Consider the following 18,381-nt stretch of genomic DNA (forward strand, 5'->3'; position numbering starts at 1 on the left):
GCATGTTGTAATTTCTCCCCATTCAAATAATATTCCCTTTTACTGTTTTTTTTCCCCAAGGTGGATGACCTCACACTTTCCGACATTGTATTCCATCTGCCAAACCTTAGCCCATTCGCTTAACCTATCTAAATCTCTTTGCAGCCTCTCTGTCTCCTCTGCACAACCCACTTTCCCACTAATCTTTGTGTCATCTGCAAATTTTGTTACACTACACTCTGTCCCCTCTTCCAGGTCATCTATGTATATTGTAAACAGTTGTGGTCCCAGCACCGATCCCTGTGGCACACCACTAACCACCGATTTCCAACCCGAAAAGGACCCATTTATCCCGACTCTCTGCTTTCTGTTAGCCAGCCAATTCTCTATCCATGCTAATACATTTCCTCTGACTCCGCGTACCTTTATCTTCTGCAGTAACCTTTTGTGTGGCACCTTATCGAATGCCTTTTGGAAATCTAAATACACCACATCCATCGGTACACCTCTATCTACCATGCTCGTCATATCCTCAAAGAATTCCAGTAAATTAGTTAAACATGATTTCTCCTTCATGAATCCATGTTGCGTCTGCTTGATTGCACTATTCCTATCTAGATGTCCCATTATTTCTTCCTTAATGATAGGTTCAAGCATTTTCCCCACTACAGATGTTAAACTAACCAGCCTATAGTTACTTGCCTTTTGTCTGCCCCCTTTTTTAAACAGAGGCATTACATTAGCTGCTTTCCAATCTGCTGGTACCTCCCCAGAGTCCAGAGAATTTTGGTAGATTATAACGAATGCATCTGCTATAACTTCCGCCATCTCTTTTAATACCCTGGGATGCATTTCATCAGGACCAGGGGACTTGTCTACCTTGAGTCCCATTAGCCTGTCCAGTACTACCCCTCCTAGTGATAGTGATTGTCTCAAGGTCCTCCCTTCCCACATTCCTGTGACCAGCAATTTTTGGCATGGTTTTTGTGTCTTCCACTGTGAAGACCGAAGCAAAATAATTGTTTAAGGTCTCAGCCATTTCCACATTTCCCATTATTAAATCCCCCTTCTCATCTTCTAAGGGACCAACATTTACTTTAGTCACTCTTTTCCGTTTTATATATCGGTAAAAGTTTTTACTATCCGTTTTTATGTTTCGCGCAAGTTTACCTTCGAAATCTATCTTTCCTTTCTTATTGCTTTCTTAGTCATTCTTTGCTGTTGTTTAAAATTTTCCCAATCTTCTAGTTTCCCACTAACCTTGGCCACCTTATACGCATTGGTTTTTAATTTGATACTCTCCTTTATTTCCTTGGTTATCCACGGCTGGTTATCCCTTCTCTTACCGCCCTTCTTTTTCACTTTTTTGTTGAGCACGATGAAAGAGCTCCTTAAAAGTCCTCCACTGTTCCTCAATTGTGTCACCGTTTAGTCTGCCCTCATCCCACTGTAGTCCCCTTTGTTTAAGCATAGTACGCTCGTTTGAGACACTACTTCCTCACCCTCAATCTGTATTACAAATTCAACCCATACTGTGATCACTCATTCTGAGAGGATCTTTTACTAGGAGATTGTTTATTATTCCTGTCTCATTACACAGGGGAGGGGGTGTGGAGAGGAGGGGGGTGGGTGTGAGGGGGGTGGGTGTGAGGGGGTGGAGGGGGGGGTGAGTGGGGGGAGAGGAGGGGGGGTGGGGGTAGGAGGGGGGAAAGGAAGGGGGTGGGGGAGGAGGATGGGTGGGGGGGGAGGGAGGAGGGAGAGGGGGGAGAGAGGGGGAGGGGGGAGAGAGGGGGAGGGGGAGTGGGGGAGGAGGAGGGGTGGGGGGAGGGGGAGAGAGGGGAGGGGGAGAGAGGGGAGGGGGGAGAGAGGGGAGGGGGGGAGGTGTGGGGTGGGGGGAGGAGGAGGGGGTGAGAAAGGAGGGAAGGAGGGGAGGGGGGGTGAGAAGGGAGGGAGGGGAGGGGCGGTGAGAAGGGAGGGAGGGGAGGGGGGATGAGAAGGGCGGATGGGGAGGGGGGGTGAGAAGGGGGGAGGGGAGGGGGTTGAGAAGGGGGGGAGGGGAGGGGGGGTGAGAAGGGAGGAAGGGGGAGAGAAGCGGGGGAGAGAAGGGAGGGAGGGGGAGAGAATGGAGGGAGGGGAGGGGAGTGGGAGAGAAGGGAGGGAGGGGTGGGGGAGAAGGGAGGGAGGGGTGGGGGAGAAGGGAGGGAGGGAGGGGTGGGGGAGAAGGGAGGGAGGGGGAGAGAAGGGAGGGAGGGGGGGGAGAGAAGGGAGGGAAGGGAGGGGAGGGGAGAGAAGGGAGGGAGGGAGGGAGGGGAGGGGGGAGAGAAGGGAGGGAGGGGTGGGAGAGAGAAGGGGAGGGAGGGGAGGGGGAGTGGAGGAAGGGGGAAGAGAGAGAGAGAGCGAGAGAGAGAAAGAAAGAAAGGAGAGGGAGGCTGAACGGGCCGGGCCCGGCCGGTCCCAAGACTTCGAGCTTAGACTTACCGGATTGACAGGTAGGTGGCGTCGGGTCCGGGGTCCGGGGGGGTCGGGAGTGCGGGTCGGGGCGGAGTGGAGAGGGGGCCGGTCGGTCGTTCGGTCGAGGGGGGGGGCATCGGGAGCGGAGGTTGGGGGGGCGGTGGGGAGGTCGGGAGCGTGGGAAGCAGAGGTCGGGTCGGGGGTGGGAGGGCGGTTCGGTGGGGTCGGGGGGGTGGGGTAGAGCGGGAGTCAAGTCGGGTCGGGTCCCGGTCCAGAGGAAGCAGGAGCTGGCCGTGGGAGGAGCCTTATTCACGCAGCCCCAGTGAGCCCATTTGGCCAGGGCTAGGGGCTGCGTGCTTCGGGCCCCTCCCACACAGTTTTGTGCGCCTGGAGCTACTGCACATGTGCGCCCACTGTAGTGCGCCTGTGCACAGGTCCCGGTACTGTTTTCAGTGCAGGGACCTGGCTCCGCCCCCCACAGCTCGTGCTGCGCCGCGCCCAGCTCCAGAGGGCCTGCAGGAAGCCGGAGAATCTGTAAGTATTTTTTCGGCGCACTTTGTGGCGCGAAATCGGGCGTCCAGGTTGGGGCTGCGCCGTTCTAGGCACGGCCCGAAACTTGGGCCCAATGACTCTCACTGGTGTACATCTCCACACACACTGACTCTCACTGGGGCCATCATCATTGTCCCTTGAAACGAGGATGACTTGCTTCCACTCCAAAAATGGATGAGTTCACAGGTGTTTCAATCATATTCCGGATCCCAGACTACATCCTGACGGGTGGAAGATGCCTGTACGTGGATATTTTTAACGTGGGTTAGCCGTTGCACACCAGCCACCACACGGGCTTGACAGAGCGAGGTCTTGGTCTTGTGGCAAGGATTAACCAGGATGACTGGAGACCAGCTCTGCTGCACGAACCTATTGCGCACATATAACACAGTGTGGGCTAGCCCCTGCTGCCTCTGGGCCCTCGCCTCTCCTGGGCCCCGATCACGTCCCTCGACGAACTCTTGCCGCTCCTTCGTCCCGATCTCGCCACTCCTGGTTGCTCCCCTGCTAAGTATCCGGGGTAGTGTCACTGACTGCCTTCCATTAGCTCATGCAAGTTGCGTACTCTCCATCTATGAGCCTGGATTGTGAGTAATAGTGTGCTATTTGCCCATGCGGGCATCAAAGTCAGTTCCGATCCTGTCCTCAGCTTTAACCCTGCAGTCCCACACTCTCCTCTCGGCAGGACCAAGGAACCGCCCCTTCGAACTGTTGCTCATTCACACTTTACAGGCACTTACGCCATATCCTCTTGCTCCAGTTTTAATGTTACTCAGTAACAGGTCATTGAAACAGCTGCTACTTTGATACTCAAGTAGTGAAATGCTGCAGGAGCCAGCCAGCGTTGACCTTGCTCCAGTACAGCCTGATCTGTGTTTGACAGGAAGGGGACGCTTTTACATGTGTTTATTAGAACTATTCCCTCTGAAGTGGCTACACGCACACACTCCCACACACACTCGCACACACCTACACACACTCATACACTCAGACACATCTACACACACACACACACCTACACCTACACACTCATACACCTACACACACACTCGTGCATACTCACACACCTACACTCTTGTGCACACACATTCACACACTCATGCAGACATACAAACATTTACGCACACACTCACACATATACATACACTCATACCTGCGCAAATGCACACAGATACACACTCAAGCGGACACATGCTCTAGCGCACACAGACATATGCAGCTACGCAGACATGCGCGCACGCACATTCGCACATAGACACACTCCCAATCACACACTCACGCATACACACTCGCACTAGCGCAGAAACACTCATGCAAACTGTCCCATTTATGTAATCATCCAATGTATCCCATCCAGAACTGCCGCGGTTAGACAGAGTGCTGTGTAAGTGCTGTGACGCCTGTCACAGTTCAGCATGAATTCAGTACATGACCAGGTTGTGATACAGTTAAGATTTGCACATTTATTTCTATTCACTCTAGGACTTGGCTAACGTGCAGGAAAAGCTTTAAAACCGTTTGTCTTTCAAACCTATGATGCATAATCAAACTGATTCCCTTAAACAGTCTTTCCTAAACTCCCACAATAACTGCACCCAGCGCTGATCACTCAGTATTAGAGGAAAGGAAGAATGAGGCTGCTTTTTGAGGCACCCATTCTAACTTCAGTTGATAAACTGGAAGAGATGTTGGACCTTAAATCATGCATCGATCAGCCATTTTTACTAACTACAAATAGATAGCAAGCATACAATCACCTCCAAGTGAAAGGGCACAGCTCGAGTACTTCCTGTAACTGACTACAAATGTAGAGTTGCAACAATATCGAGACAATTAAACATTTGCAAAAATCATTGCCTCATTAATTTTGTTCTCATAAGAGAGAAGTGAGAGTAAAGCTTCCTTAACATCATAGGTAGTCCCTCGAAGCGAGGATGACTTGCTTCCTCGCCAAAAAGGATGAGTTCACAGGTTTTTCAATGAAGGGCCTAATATTCCAGGCCGTGAACTACATCCTGAAGGGTGGAAGATGCCTGTGCGTGGATTGTTTTAACGTGGGGTGACCGTTGCACACCAGCCACCACACGGGCTTGACAGAGCTAGGTCTTGGTCCAGTGGCAAGGATTAACCAGGACGACTGGAGACCAGCTCTGCTGCACGGACCCAGTGTGCACAGATACCGCAGTGTGGGCTGGGCCATGCTGCCCCTGGGCCCTCGCCTCTTCTGGCCCCGAACTCTACACTGTCCCATCAAACACTCCCAGGGCAGGTACAGCACGGGGTTAGATACAGAGTAAAGCTCCCTCTACACTGTCCCATCAAACACTCCCAGGGCAGGTACAGCACAGGGTTAGATACAGAGTAAAGCTCCCTCTACACTGTCCCATCAAACACTCCCAGGGCAGGTACAGCACAGGGTTAGATACAGAGTAAAGTTCCCTCTACAATGTCCCACCAAACACTCCCAGAGCAGGTACAGCACGGGGTTAGATACAAAGTAAAGCTCCCTCTATACTGTCGCATCAAACACTCCCAGGGCAGGTACAGCACGGGTTAGATACAGAGTAAAGCTCCCTCTACACTGTCCCATCAAACACTCCCAGGACAGGTACAGCACGGGTTAGATACAGAGTAAAGCTCCCTCTACACTGTCCCATCAAACACTCTCTGGGCAGGTACAGCACGGGGTTAGATACAAAGTAAAGCTCCCTCTACACTGTCCCATCAAACACTCCCAGGGCAGGTACAGCACGGGTTAGATACAGAGTAAAGCTCCCTCTACACTGTCCCATCAAACACTCCCAGGGCAGGTACAGCACGGGGTTAGATACAGAGTAAAGCTCCCTCTACACTGTCCCATCAAACACTCCCAGGGCAGGTACAGCACAGGGTTAGATACAGAGTAAAGCTCCCTCTACACTGTCCCATCAAACACTCCCAGGGCAGGTACAGCACGGGGTTAGATACAGAGTAAAGCTCCCTCTACACTGTCCCATCAAACACTCCCAGGGCAGGTACAGCACGGGGTTAGATACAGAGTAAAGCTCCCTCTACACTGTCCCATCAAACACTCCCAGGGCAGGTACAGCACGGGGTTAGATACAGAGTAAAGCTCCCTCTACACTGTCCCATCAAACACTCCCAGGGCAGGTACAGCACGGGGTTAGATACAGAGTAAAGCTCCCTCTACACTGTCCCATCAAACACTCCCAGGGCAGGTACAGGGGGTTAGATACAGAGTAAAGCTCCCTCTACACTGTCCCATCAAACACTCCCAGGGCAGGTACAGGGGGTTAGATACAGAGTAAAGCTCCCTCTACACTGTCCCATCAAACACTCCCAGGGCAGGTACAGCACGGGGTTAGATACAGAGTAAAGCTCCCTCTACACTGTCCCATCAAACACTCCCAGGGCAGGTACAGCACGGGGTTAGATACAGAGTAAAGCTCCCTCTACACTGTCCCATCAAACACTCCCAGGGCAGGTACAGCACAGGGTTAGATACAGAGTAAAGTTCCCTCTACAATGTCCCACCAAACACTCCCAGAGCAGGTACAGCACGGGGTTAGATACAAAGTAAAGCTCCCTCTATACTGTCGCATCAAACACTCCCAGGGCAGGTACAGCACGGGTTAGATACAGAGTAAAGCTCCCTCTACACTGTCCCATCAAACACTCCCAGGGCAGGTACAGCACGGGGTTAGATACAGAGTAAAGCTCCCTCTACACTGTCCCATCAAACACTCCCAGGGCAGGTACAGAACGGGGTTAGATACAGAGTAAAGCTCCCTCTACACTGTCCCATCAAACACTCCCAGGGCAGGTACAGCACGGGGTTAGATACGAGGGCCAGAAATTGCGGTTGGAGGTATCCCGCGGGCGGATGCCTGCGACCAAAATTGTTTAAATGAAAATACCCGGGGGTCCCAAAGGAACGAACACTTCGGCTCCAAGGCCTAGATACTCAGCCCAGCGCAGAGTCCCACGCACCCCAGGAGCGTACGGGCATCCTGGGGTCACATGGGCCTGGACCACCAATGAACATGGAGTATTCTCATTGATAGGAATGGTGAGTTCCATTTGTACAGAGCTCCCATTACTGTGAATGGGAATACCTCCAAAAACATGGAAACACAATGCATACATTTAAAAAACACATCATATATTTAAAATTAATTGAAATTGAATTAAATTTCAATTAAAATTGAAGTGAGTTTTTGTGACTGGAAGGCCGTGGGGTTCCACAGGACTCAGTCCCTTATATTTTGTAGTATATATTAATGATTTAGACTTAAATGTAGGGGACATGATAAAGAAATTTGCAGATGATACAAAAATTGTCCGAGTGGTTGACAGTGAGGAGGAAAGCTGTAGACTGCAGGAAGATATCGATGGGCTGGTCATTTGGCAGAAAAGTGGCAAATGGAATTCAATCTGGAGAAGTGTGAGGTAATGCATTTGGGGAGGGGCAACAAGGCAAGGGAATACACAATAAATGGGAGGATACTGAGAGGTGTGGAGGAGCAGAGGGACCTTGGAGTGTACGTCCACAGATCCTTAAAGGTCAGTAGTTAAAAAGGCATGCGGAATACTTTCCTTTATTAGTCGAGGCATAGAATGCAAGAGCGGGGAAGTTATGCTAGAACTGTATACAACACTGGTTAGGCCACAACTGGAGTACTGTGTGCAGTTCTGGTCACCACATTACAGGAAGGATGTGATTGCACTAGAAAGGGTGCGGAGGTGATTTATGAGAATGTTGCCAGGACTGAAAAACTTTAGTGATGAGGAAAGATAGGATAGGCTGGGTTTGTTTTCCTTGGAACAGTGGAAGCTGAGGGGAAATTTAATTGAGGTGTATAAAATTATGAGGGGCCTAGATAGAGTGGATAGGAAGGACCTGTTTCACCTGGCAGAGACGTCAATAATTAGGGAGCATGGATTTAAAGTAATTGGTAGAAGGTTTAGAGGGGAGTTGAGGAGAACGTTTATCCACCCAGAGGGTGGTGAGGGTCTGGAACTCACTGCCTGAAAGGGTGGTAGAGGCAGAAACCCTCACCGCATTTAAAAAGTACTTGGATGTGCACCTGAAGTGCCGTAACCTACAGGGCTACGGACCTAGTGCTGGAATTAGTATGATAGCTCTTTTTCAACCGGCACAGACACGATGGGCCTAATGGCCTCCTTCTGTGTCATAATCTTTCTATGTTTCCAAATTAAATCTTTTAGAAAAAAAAATTTTTTTTTGAGATAGTTTTAAATATGTTTTAATAGGGTTAGAACATAAACTTACCTTAATGGACAGGGTTTTTAATATAAAAATCAATGATAAAATTAAATTTTTATTATTTTTAAAGCTCTTACGCTGGTAAAAGCAGGCCTTACACTTGCTTGTACCAGGCGTAAGAATTTGAAGGACATTCGCTGGGCAGGAGGTAGGCAAATAGCCCAAATCTCCACCCGCGAAAGCCCTTCTCCCGGGGACGCGCGCGATGTTGACAGATCGCAAGTGCCGGGTTTAGGCGCATGCGTTTCCCGCACCCAGAGAGGCCGCAATTTACAGCCCAGAGTAAAGTTCCTATTTCCACTTCTGACGCAAGACCATCGACCTGAAATGTTCATTCTGTTTCTATCTCCACAGATGTTGTCTGACCCGCTGAGCGTTTCAGGCATTTTCTGATTTTATTTCAAATTTTCAGCTTCTGCAGTGTTTTGATTTTGTTTTGGGGCGTCCGGAGGTCATTATATAAATGCTTTCTTTGATAGCGGTTTGCGTGCCCTTGCACATTGGCTTTAATTTTCAGCCTGCGACACTGCACTGTGATAATATGTGGGTCATCAAGATCTTCCCATTTACAAAGACGGGTAACATTTCTTTCCTGGTTTCTTTATTGACACAACAAAGTCCTGTTGATTCACAGAGGCTGGGAGCTGTAACGGTGCCACATTTAAAGTCTGAATGGGTAAGTGGGACTGTGAGAGTCGGGGCGAGGGTGAGGGCGAGCTCAGCAGCCTCCAGTCCTCTGACTTTCACGAGGCTCAGTTTTTGCTTGGTGATGTGTTTCTGGGATAGTAACTCTCCTCCTACACTCCCTGTAACCTCACCATCCATTTGTATGGACTTTTCACAACGAGTTAAAAATAGAATATGTTTTGTAATAGTCTGACAGCAAATCGATGAACAGCCTCATAAAAAAATCAATCAGCTTTAAAAGAATTTTGCACTGCCAAAGGGAGGTCATTAAAAAAGTGAACGTAATAATTATAATCGGCGAGTGTTCAAAATAGTTCAGAAGAAAAATGGAAGAATCTATTAATGTTAATACTTAATAATTGAGTGCATTCATTCTTGTGTGTGTGTTATTTTCTCTCCCCTGTATAAACAAGATACTCCCCTTTCAGTCAGGGTAATGAGGTGCAGTGCAGCACTTTGGGATGAAAGAAAATAGCATTCGAGGTTGGTCATACGCAGCACGGACACAGATAAGCTTTGAGAAGTGTTGCCATGCCAACATTGACATCATGCACCGCAAAGCAGGATTGAGAGCTCCCTGAATGGAGGACTGTTTGTGTAGCAGCTTCATTCTGCTGCCAACAAATCCAATTTAGGCCTGGCTGAATCTTATGCAAGGGCACGTTTTGTTGATGGTTACATTAAAGCAGAGATGGTCACATTTTTACTGCCTCAGAATGAAGTTTGCGATACCAGACCTGAGAGGTTTTACCGATCAGGAAAGGCTGGACAGGCCGGGGCTCTTTTCTCTTGAAAAGAGATGGCTGAGGGATGACCAAACAGTGGTCTTCAAAATTGTGAACAGATTTGATAGAGTAGACGTAGAGAAGATGTCTCTACTTGTGGGGAGTCCAAAACCAGGGAGAAAGGAATAGAAGGATTTGTGAGATGAAGGAGGGTGGGAGGAGGCTTATGTAGAGCATAAACACCAGCAGAGACCAGGGGGCCAAAAGGCCTGTTTCGCTGCTGTTCATTCCATGTGAGCGAAAGATTATTACATAGAAACATAGAAACATAGAAAATAGGTGCAGGAGTAGGCCATTCAGCCCTTCTAGCCTGCACCGCCATTCAATGAGTTCATGGCTGAACATGAAACTTCAGTACCCCCTTCCTGCTTTCTCGCCATAACCCTTGATCCCCCGAGTAGTAAGGACTTCATCTAACTCCCTTTTGAATATATTTAGTGAATTGGCCTCAACTACTTTCTGTGGTAGAGGTTCACCACTCTCAGGGTGAAGAAGTTTCTCCTCATCTCGGTCCTAAATGGCTTACCCCTTATCCTCAGACTGTGACCCCTGGTTCTGGACTTCCCCAACATTGGGAACATTCTTCCTGCATCTAACCTGTCTAAACCCGTCAGAATTTTAAACGTTTCTATGAGGTCCCCTCTCATTCTTCTGAACTCCAGTGAATACAAGCCCAGTTGATCCAGTCTTTCTTGATAGGTCAGTCCCGCCATCCCGGGAATCAGTCTGGTGAACCTTCGCTGCACTCCCTCAATAGCAAGAATGTCCTTCCTCAAGTTAGGAGACCAAAACTGTACACAATACTCCAGGTGTGGCCTCACCAAGGCCCTGTACAACTGTAGCAACACCTCCCTGCCCCTGTATTCAAATCCCCTCGCTATGAAGACCAACATGCCATTTGCTTTCTTAACCGCCTGCTGTACCTGCATGCTAACCTTCAATGACTGATGTACCATGACACCCAGGTCTCGTTGCACCTTCCCTTTTCCTAATCTGTCACCATTCAGATAATAGTCTGTCTCTCTGTTTTTACCACCAAAGTGGATAACCTCACATTTATCCACATTATACTTCACTCGGGATGTGGGTGTCGCTGGCAAGGCTGGCATTTATTGCTCATCCATAAGTGGTGGTGGGTCACCTTCTTGAACCGCTGGTAGCGATTTAATACGACGGAGTGGCTCGCTAGGCCCAGTTCAGAGGGCAGTTCAGGGTCAATGAGGTTGGTATGGGACTGGAGTCACCTAGAAGCCCAGACCGGGTAAGGACGGCAGGTTTCCTTCCCTAAACGACAATAGTGAACCAGTTGGGTTTTTATAATAATCTGACAGATTCATGGTCACTTTTACTGAGACCAGCTTTTTATTTAAACTGAATTCAAATTCTCAAACATACAGCATGAGAATATAAAATATCGTCATCTTCTCACCATCCCCCCCAATCACTCCTCTCTCCACAAGTACAACCAATTGCCCCTTGACCTCATTTACACCCTCCGCATCAATGACTTTCTTGGGAACTTGTTCCACAACTCGGTTCTCCTTTGGGTGGAAACCTTCCCTCTGACTTAGCTTCTTATTCCTAACCTTCTCATGCCCTGCACTTTCAACCCCTCGGCCGAGTGAACTTCCCTGGATCAACCAGGATCATAGTGGTCATTATCAAGAACCGTCCCACCCCATAAGGAGATATTAGGACAGGTGACCAAAAGCTTGGTCAGAGAGATAGGTTTTAAGGACTCTTTTAAAGGAGGAGAGAGAGGCGGAGAGGTTTAGGGAGGGAATTCCAGAGCTTAGGGCCCAGGCAGCTGCAGGTACGGCCGCCAATGGTGGAGCGATTAAAATTGTGGATGGGCAAGAGGCCAGAATGGGAAGAGCGCAGAGATCTTGGAGGGTTGTGGGGCTGGAGGAGGTTACAGAGATAGGGAGGGTTGTAGGGTGGAGGAGGTTACAGAGATAGGGTGGGTTGTGGGGTGGAGGAGGTTACAGAGATAGGGAGGGGTGTAGGGGCTGGAGAAGGTTACAGAGATAGGGAGGAGTGTAGGGGCTGGAGGAGGTTACAGAGATAGGGAGGGATGCAGGGTGGAGGAGGTAACAGAAATAGGGAGGGGTGTAGGGGCTGGAGGGGGTTACAGAGATAGGGAGGGTTGTAGGTTGGAGGAGGTTACAGAGATAGGGAGGGGTGTAGGGGCTGGAGGGGGTTACAGAGATAGGGAGGGGTGTAGGGGCTGGAGGAAGTTACAGAGATAGGGAAGGGTGTAGGGGCTGGAGGGGGTTACAGAGATAGGGAGGGGTGTAGGGGCTGGAGGGGATTACAGAAATAGGGAGGGGTGTAGGGGCTGGAGGAGGTTACAGAGATAGGGAGGGCTGTAGGATGGAGGAGGTTACAGAGATAGGGAGGGGTATAGGGGCTGGAGGGGGTTACAGAGCTAGGGAGGGGTGTCGGGGTTGGAGGAGGTTACAGAGCTAGGGAGGGGTGTCGGGGTTGGAGGAGGTTACAGAGCTAGGGAGGGGTGTAGGGGCTGGAGGAGGTTACAGAGATAGGGAGGGGAGTAGGGTGAAGGAGGTTACAGAGATAGGGAGGGGTGTAGGACGGAGGAGGTTACAGAGATAGGGAGGGTTGCAGGCTGGAGGGGGTTACAGAGATAGGGAGGGGTTACAGTGATAGGGAGGGGTGTAGGCTGGAGGAGGTTACAGAGATAGGGAGGGTTGTAGGCTGGAGGAGGTTACAGAGATAGGGAGGGTTGTAGGCTGGAGGAGGTTACAGAGATAGGGAGGGGTATAGGCTGGAGGAGGTTACAGAGATTGGGAGGGTTGTAGGCTGGAGGAGGTTACAGAGATAGGGAGGGACGAGACCATGGAGGGATTTGGAGCTTTACACTGTTTGCAGTTTTGAGGCTGCAGAGTGCAGTGGCAGGAAAGGTCAGGAGGTGGCTTCTTTAGACACTTCTGATTAAATGGCCAGTACAAGTCAGAGAGGCAGCTCGAACGAAGCAGTGCCCCAAGGAATGAAAGCATGTTGACTCTTTATATTGATTAACATCGTAATTACTAAGTAACAGCTTGATAATTAAAATCTTTGGTTCCTAGATAACCTTTAGTATTAAACACCATTTCAATGTAGTCCCTAATTAATAAAGTTCTTGCATATTATTCACTTTGTACTTGCACGGTTGATAACGGAAGATACAATAAAGAGAGCTGTCTGCAGGAGTGAGCTGCAGTATTAACCCTGTAGAGACTGAGACGTCTCCTGCGTTACACTTCTGCTCATTTCTCTCCTTTACATTTGTTCTCGAGATAGGAGTGACCCTGTTCATGAAAATGCCATTCTCTGTTGGAAATTATTGACCCTAACCCCCATTGTGATAACCACAAGCCCCGCACAGGGAGGGGCTCCTCGAAGCTGTTCCAGCATTCAATGTGATCATGGCTGATCTTCGACCTCAACACCACATCCCCGCACTGCCCCCATTTCCCTTGATTCCCTTAATATCCAAAAATCTATCGTTCTCTGACTTAAATATACTCAACGACTGAGCTTCCACAGGTTAGGGCGATGTGGGGGATTTGTCTATTGCCTATTTTAGCCGTGTGACTGGGAGAGGGGGCAGAGGGGCAGTGGAACAGTAACAATTGTTATTTCATAAACCACAATGTTACAGCAGAGAAGGAGGCCGTTGGACCCATCCTGTCTATGTGGCTCTTTGAAAGAGTGATCCAATTAGTCCCACTCTCCCGCTCTTTCCCCATAGTCCCGAAATACTTTCCCTTCAGGTATTTATCCAATTTCCTTTTGAAAGTTACTATTGAATCTGCTCCCACCGTCCTTTCAGGTAGTGCGTTCCCGATCACAACAACCCACTGCATAAAAATGTGTTTCCTCATCTCCCCTCTGGGTCTTTTGCTAATCACCTTAAATCTCTGTCCTCTGGTTACCGACCCTCCCGCCACTGGAAACACTTTCTCCTATTTAATCTACCAAAACCCCTCGTGGTTTGGTTTTAACTGAACAGTTTTGCTGAGGTTTGTTAGTGCAAATCAAACACTAGATCCATATGGCCAGATCATTCTAGTTCTTGTTCCTGTACTTGGGCCCAGTCCCAGTGTAGTTTCTGTTACTGTACCAGGACAAAGCAGCCCGTTTGATCGGCACCCCATCCACCACCTTAAACATTCACTCCCTCCACCACCGGTGCACCGTGGCTGCAGTGTGCACCATCTACAAGATGCACTGCAGCAACTCGCCAAGGCTTCTTCTACAGCACATCCCAAACCCACGACCTCTACCACCTCGAAGGACAAGGGCAGCAGGCGCATGGGACCACCATCACCTGCAAGTTCCCCTCCACGTCACACACCATCCTGACTTGGAAATATATCGGTCGTTCCTTCATCGTTGCTGGGTCACAATCCTGGAACTCCCTCCCTAACAGCACTGTGGGAGCACCTTCACCACACGGACTGCAGCGGTTCAAGAAGGCGGCTCACCACCACCTTCTCAAGGGGCAGTTAGGGATGGGCAATAAATACCGGCCTTGCAACACCCACATCCCAGGAATGAATTTTTTTTTAATGTATCATATTCTGACAATATTGGATTCTGCTACATTCTGAGAACTATTTCTGTTTGTATCAGGGGGCAATATGCAGGGTACGTTAGTTTGGGTGATTCACCCATTCAGGCCACATTTGTTGCTGAGCCTGGGTCTAGTGTGAGCCGGTGGGTGCTGTGCATTGTGCTGTGCTTTGTGCTGTTAATCGCTGCCAAGTCCTTCGAGGAGACATTAATGACTTGAGCACACAGCTGTGGCCCGTGCTCCTCATGTAAATGACGCATTTGTTTTCTGGTTGCACGGTGTTGCCTCCCAATTCCTGCAGGACTTGCTAATGAATTACCCCGTCAGCCTGCCCCTTACCTGCCGTGAGCTTACTATTGTCGGAAGTCACACAGAACATTTACCAGCTGGCGAGGCTCCGTTGCCTGGCAACATAGAGTTACATCCCTGTGCAAACACTAACAACGCCCTGGGGTCAAGTTCTACTTTGTGCCCAAAATTGCATTGGTTAAGTTCGGCTTCAAGTATCCCGTAAAATATATTTGCATAATCACAAAGGTAAAAGCTTCCATGAACCAGTGCAACCGGCAATGGATTAGAACCTAATGCTTTCTTCCTTTTTCTTTTCATTCCTTGATGTGTTTATTACTGTGCTGAAAATTGGTTTATCACCAAAACATAAGCATTTTAATAAGAGTATCCAGTCCTCTGCCTGTGAGTAACCTGATTAAAAATCACTGAAAAAGACATAAATACTTTACTGAACCATTTAATAGCTTCATTGATGTATACCATTCAGTTTCTTCATAAATTAAATATTTTTTGATATGAAAAACTTTTGAAAATGTGCCTGTGCGCCTCAGCAAATGAGTGCAATGTGAAGAGTTTTCCCCAACCAGGGCAATCAGCAGAACCTCGCGATTCCGGCCTGGGAGCGAGGCGAGTTTTGTGGCTGGGGCCCAATCCCGGCAAATCAAGACTGGGATCAACAGATTTTTGTTGGGTAAGGGTATCGAGGGATATGGAGCTGAGATGGATAAATGCAGTTGAGGTACAGATCAGCCCTGATCTAACTGAATGTTGAGACAAGCTCGCTGGGCTGAATAGCCTCCTCCTGTTCCTATGTTCCTATCATCTGCAAATTTTGCTAATGTGGTCTTTATACTCAAGTGCAGATCATTTAAATATATCGAGAAAGCCAACACGGATCCTGAGGACACCAAGATTTACATCCCTCCTGTCCAAATAACACCCGTTAACCACTGCTCTCTGTTTTCTGCCCTTTACCCAACCTCCTACCCATGCTGCTTCACTTCCTTTTATACCGTAGGCCTTAATATTATCAACAGACTGCCTGTGTGGCACCTTCTCAATCGTCTTCTGAAAATCCATACACATATCCACTGCATTTCCTTTATCAATACACTCTGTTACTTCCTCAAAAACTCGACTGGGTTTGTCAGACATCACTTGCCTTTTATAAATTCACACTGGCTTTAATTACGCCATGTAATTTTGGGTGTGCATTAACTTTATCCCATATTATGGCTACTAGAAGCTTATCTCTGCTAATGTTGGCCTATAGTTACTCAGTTTATCCCTTTCTCCTTTTTTGAACAGAGGCATTACAAGGGAACTCTCCAGTCCTCTGACACAACCTCCATTCCAAGGATATTTGAAAGATTGTGGTCAGATCTTCTGCTATTTTCTCTGCGACTTTTCTCAGCATTCCAGAATGCATGTTATCAGTGTCTTTCACACTTTGAATTCTGTAGTATTCACTTATCTATTGTTATCCTATACTACAGATTACTCCATCTCCTGCTCTTCTATCCTTTCATTCCTACTATCACTCTACTGTGAGAACAGAGGAAGTATCTCCGCCATTCCTGCATCCTCCATAACAAGATTTCTGTTCTCATCTCTAACCATCTCTGATTGGCCCTAACCTAACTCTAACCATCTCTGATTAGCCCTACCCTATCTCTAACCATCTCTGATTGGCTCTACCCTATCTCTATCCATCTCTGATTGGTCCTTATTCTATTCTTAGGCAGTCCCCCGGAGTCGAGGATGACTTGCTTCCACACTAAAATGAGTTTTAAGGTGACTGATGAGACCAATGTGGGATCTACAGTCTCTGTCACAGGTGGGGCAGATGGAGGTTGGAGGGACGGGTGGGTGGGGTGCTTGTATTGTCGTACGCTCCTTCTGCTTTTTGTGCTTGGCTTCCATTTGCTCCCGGTGAAGAGACTCAAGGTGTTCGATGCCTTCTTGGATGCTCCACCTCCACTTTGAGTGGTCTTGGGCCAAGGATTCCCAAGAATTGATGGGGATGTTACATTTTTCAAGGAGGCTTTGAGGGTGTCCTTGAAGCGTTTTCTCTGCCCTCCTGGGGCTCGCTTGCCGTGATGTGGCTCAGAGTGCTCGTTTCGGGAGTCTAGCATTGGGCATGTGGACAATGTGGCCCTCCCACCGAAGCTGATCGAGCGTGGTCAATGCTTCGGTGCTGGGGATGTTGGCCTGAAAGAGAACGCTGACATTAGTGCGCCCATCCTGCCAATGAATTTGCAGGATTTTGCTGAGGCAGCGTGGGTGGTACTTCTCCAGTGGTTTGAGGTGCCTACTATACATAATCCATGTCTCTGAAGCATATAGGAGGGTGAATATCACTACTGCTCTGTAGACCATGAGCTTGGTGCTGGGTTTGAGATCCTGATCTTTGAACACTCTTTTCCTCAGGTGGCCGAAGACTTCACTGGCACAGTGAAGGCAGTGTTGGACTTAGTCATGGTCTGCCCTTGCTGATAGTAAGCTCCCAAGGTATGGGAAGTGGTCCACGTTGTCCAAGGTGTCATCGTGGATCTTGATAACCGGGGAGCAGTACTATGTGGTGGGCGTAGGTTGGTAGAGGACCTTTGTCTTACTGATGTTCAATGAAGGTGTCAACAATGGTTTGGAGTTCGGACTCCGAGTGTGCACAAACACACAAAGGTCCTACCCTATCTCTAACCTAGTATAGTATAGTATTAGGCAGTCCCTCGTATCGAGGATGACCCACTTCCACACCAAAAAGGAATGAGTTCACAGATGTTTCAATGAGGGACCTGATATTCTAGGTCCCGAACTACATATTGAAGGATGGAAGATGCCTGTGCGTGGATTCTTTTAATGTGTGGTGACCGTTGCACACCAGCCACCACACGGGCTTGACAGAGGTTGGTCTTGATCCAGTAGCAAGGATTAACCAAGACGACTGGAGACCAAGCTCTGCTGCACGGATCTAGTGCGCACGCATACTCCTACTATCCATAGATCGCAGTGTGGGCTGGCCCGTGCTGCCCCTGAGCCCTCGCCTCTTCTGGGCCCTGAACCCTTGCCTCTCCTGGGCCACGATCACAACACTCCTGGTCCTCGATCTCTCACCGCTCCTCCGCCCCAATCAAAATGGAGCAGTCAGTAACAGGACATCAATTAGTCTCCTATTAACAAGGAGACATCAAATATCGACACACTGTTATTTGAAAGATTCATGTAACCTCTCCATAACTGATGATAACCTGTCAGGTCTGTATTTACCTGCTTTCTCTCTCCCTCCAGTCTCTGATAATGGGTGCCATTTGAAATTTTCCAATCCAAAGCCACAATTCCTGAATCTAGAGCTTTGGAAAATTATGACCAACCCATCGGTTTCTTTTAATATCCTGGGATGGAAACCATCACTTCCCGGAAATGTATCTGTCTTAAGTCCCATTATTCTCTCCATTGCCATGTTTTAACGTGTATTCAATCCACTAAATTTCTCCCCTTGACTTATTTCTAGGTTCCCTTGTACCGCTAGAGTATTTTCTCCTCTTTCTTCACTTTGAAAACAGATACAAAATACTCATTTAACACGTCTGCGGCTTCCTTATCGATTCTAGTCTTGCCTGCATCCTTCTTTAATGGCCCATATTTCCTTTTACCTCTCTCTTTCGCTTCAATATATTTAGTTAGCTTTGATAAGCAGAGCTTGTTTATTTGGTTATCTCTAACCATCTCTGATTGGCCCTACCCTAACTCGAACCATCTCTGATTAGTTC

The 18,381-nt window shown here is 48.5% G+C and overlaps 1 long non-coding RNA gene across 4 annotated transcripts in view; it reads right to left on the bottom strand.

The window, feature by feature from the left end:
- LOC139226873 (uncharacterized) overlaps window positions 1-18,381 on the bottom strand; it is a 284,995-nt gene that overhangs the window by 215,168 nt on the left and 51,446 nt on the right. For 2 of the 4 annotated variants that reach the window (XR_011587337.1, XR_011587335.1), the window contains exon 1: window positions 2,458-2,571. The exons of 1 other annotated variant lie outside the window; for it this stretch is intronic. This is a non-coding gene — a long non-coding RNA (uncharacterized lncRNA). Of the gene's footprint in view, window positions 1-2,457; window positions 2,572-18,381 lie in introns of those variants that run through there. One more of the 4 variants, XR_011587336.1, reaches the window with a different exon arrangement.

Source organism: Pristiophorus japonicus, chromosome 16, assembly GCF_044704955.1.
Source record: "Pristiophorus japonicus isolate sPriJap1 chromosome 16, sPriJap1.hap1, whole genome shotgun sequence".
Taxonomy (NCBI): domain Eukaryota; kingdom Metazoa; phylum Chordata; class Chondrichthyes; family Pristiophoridae; genus Pristiophorus; species Pristiophorus japonicus.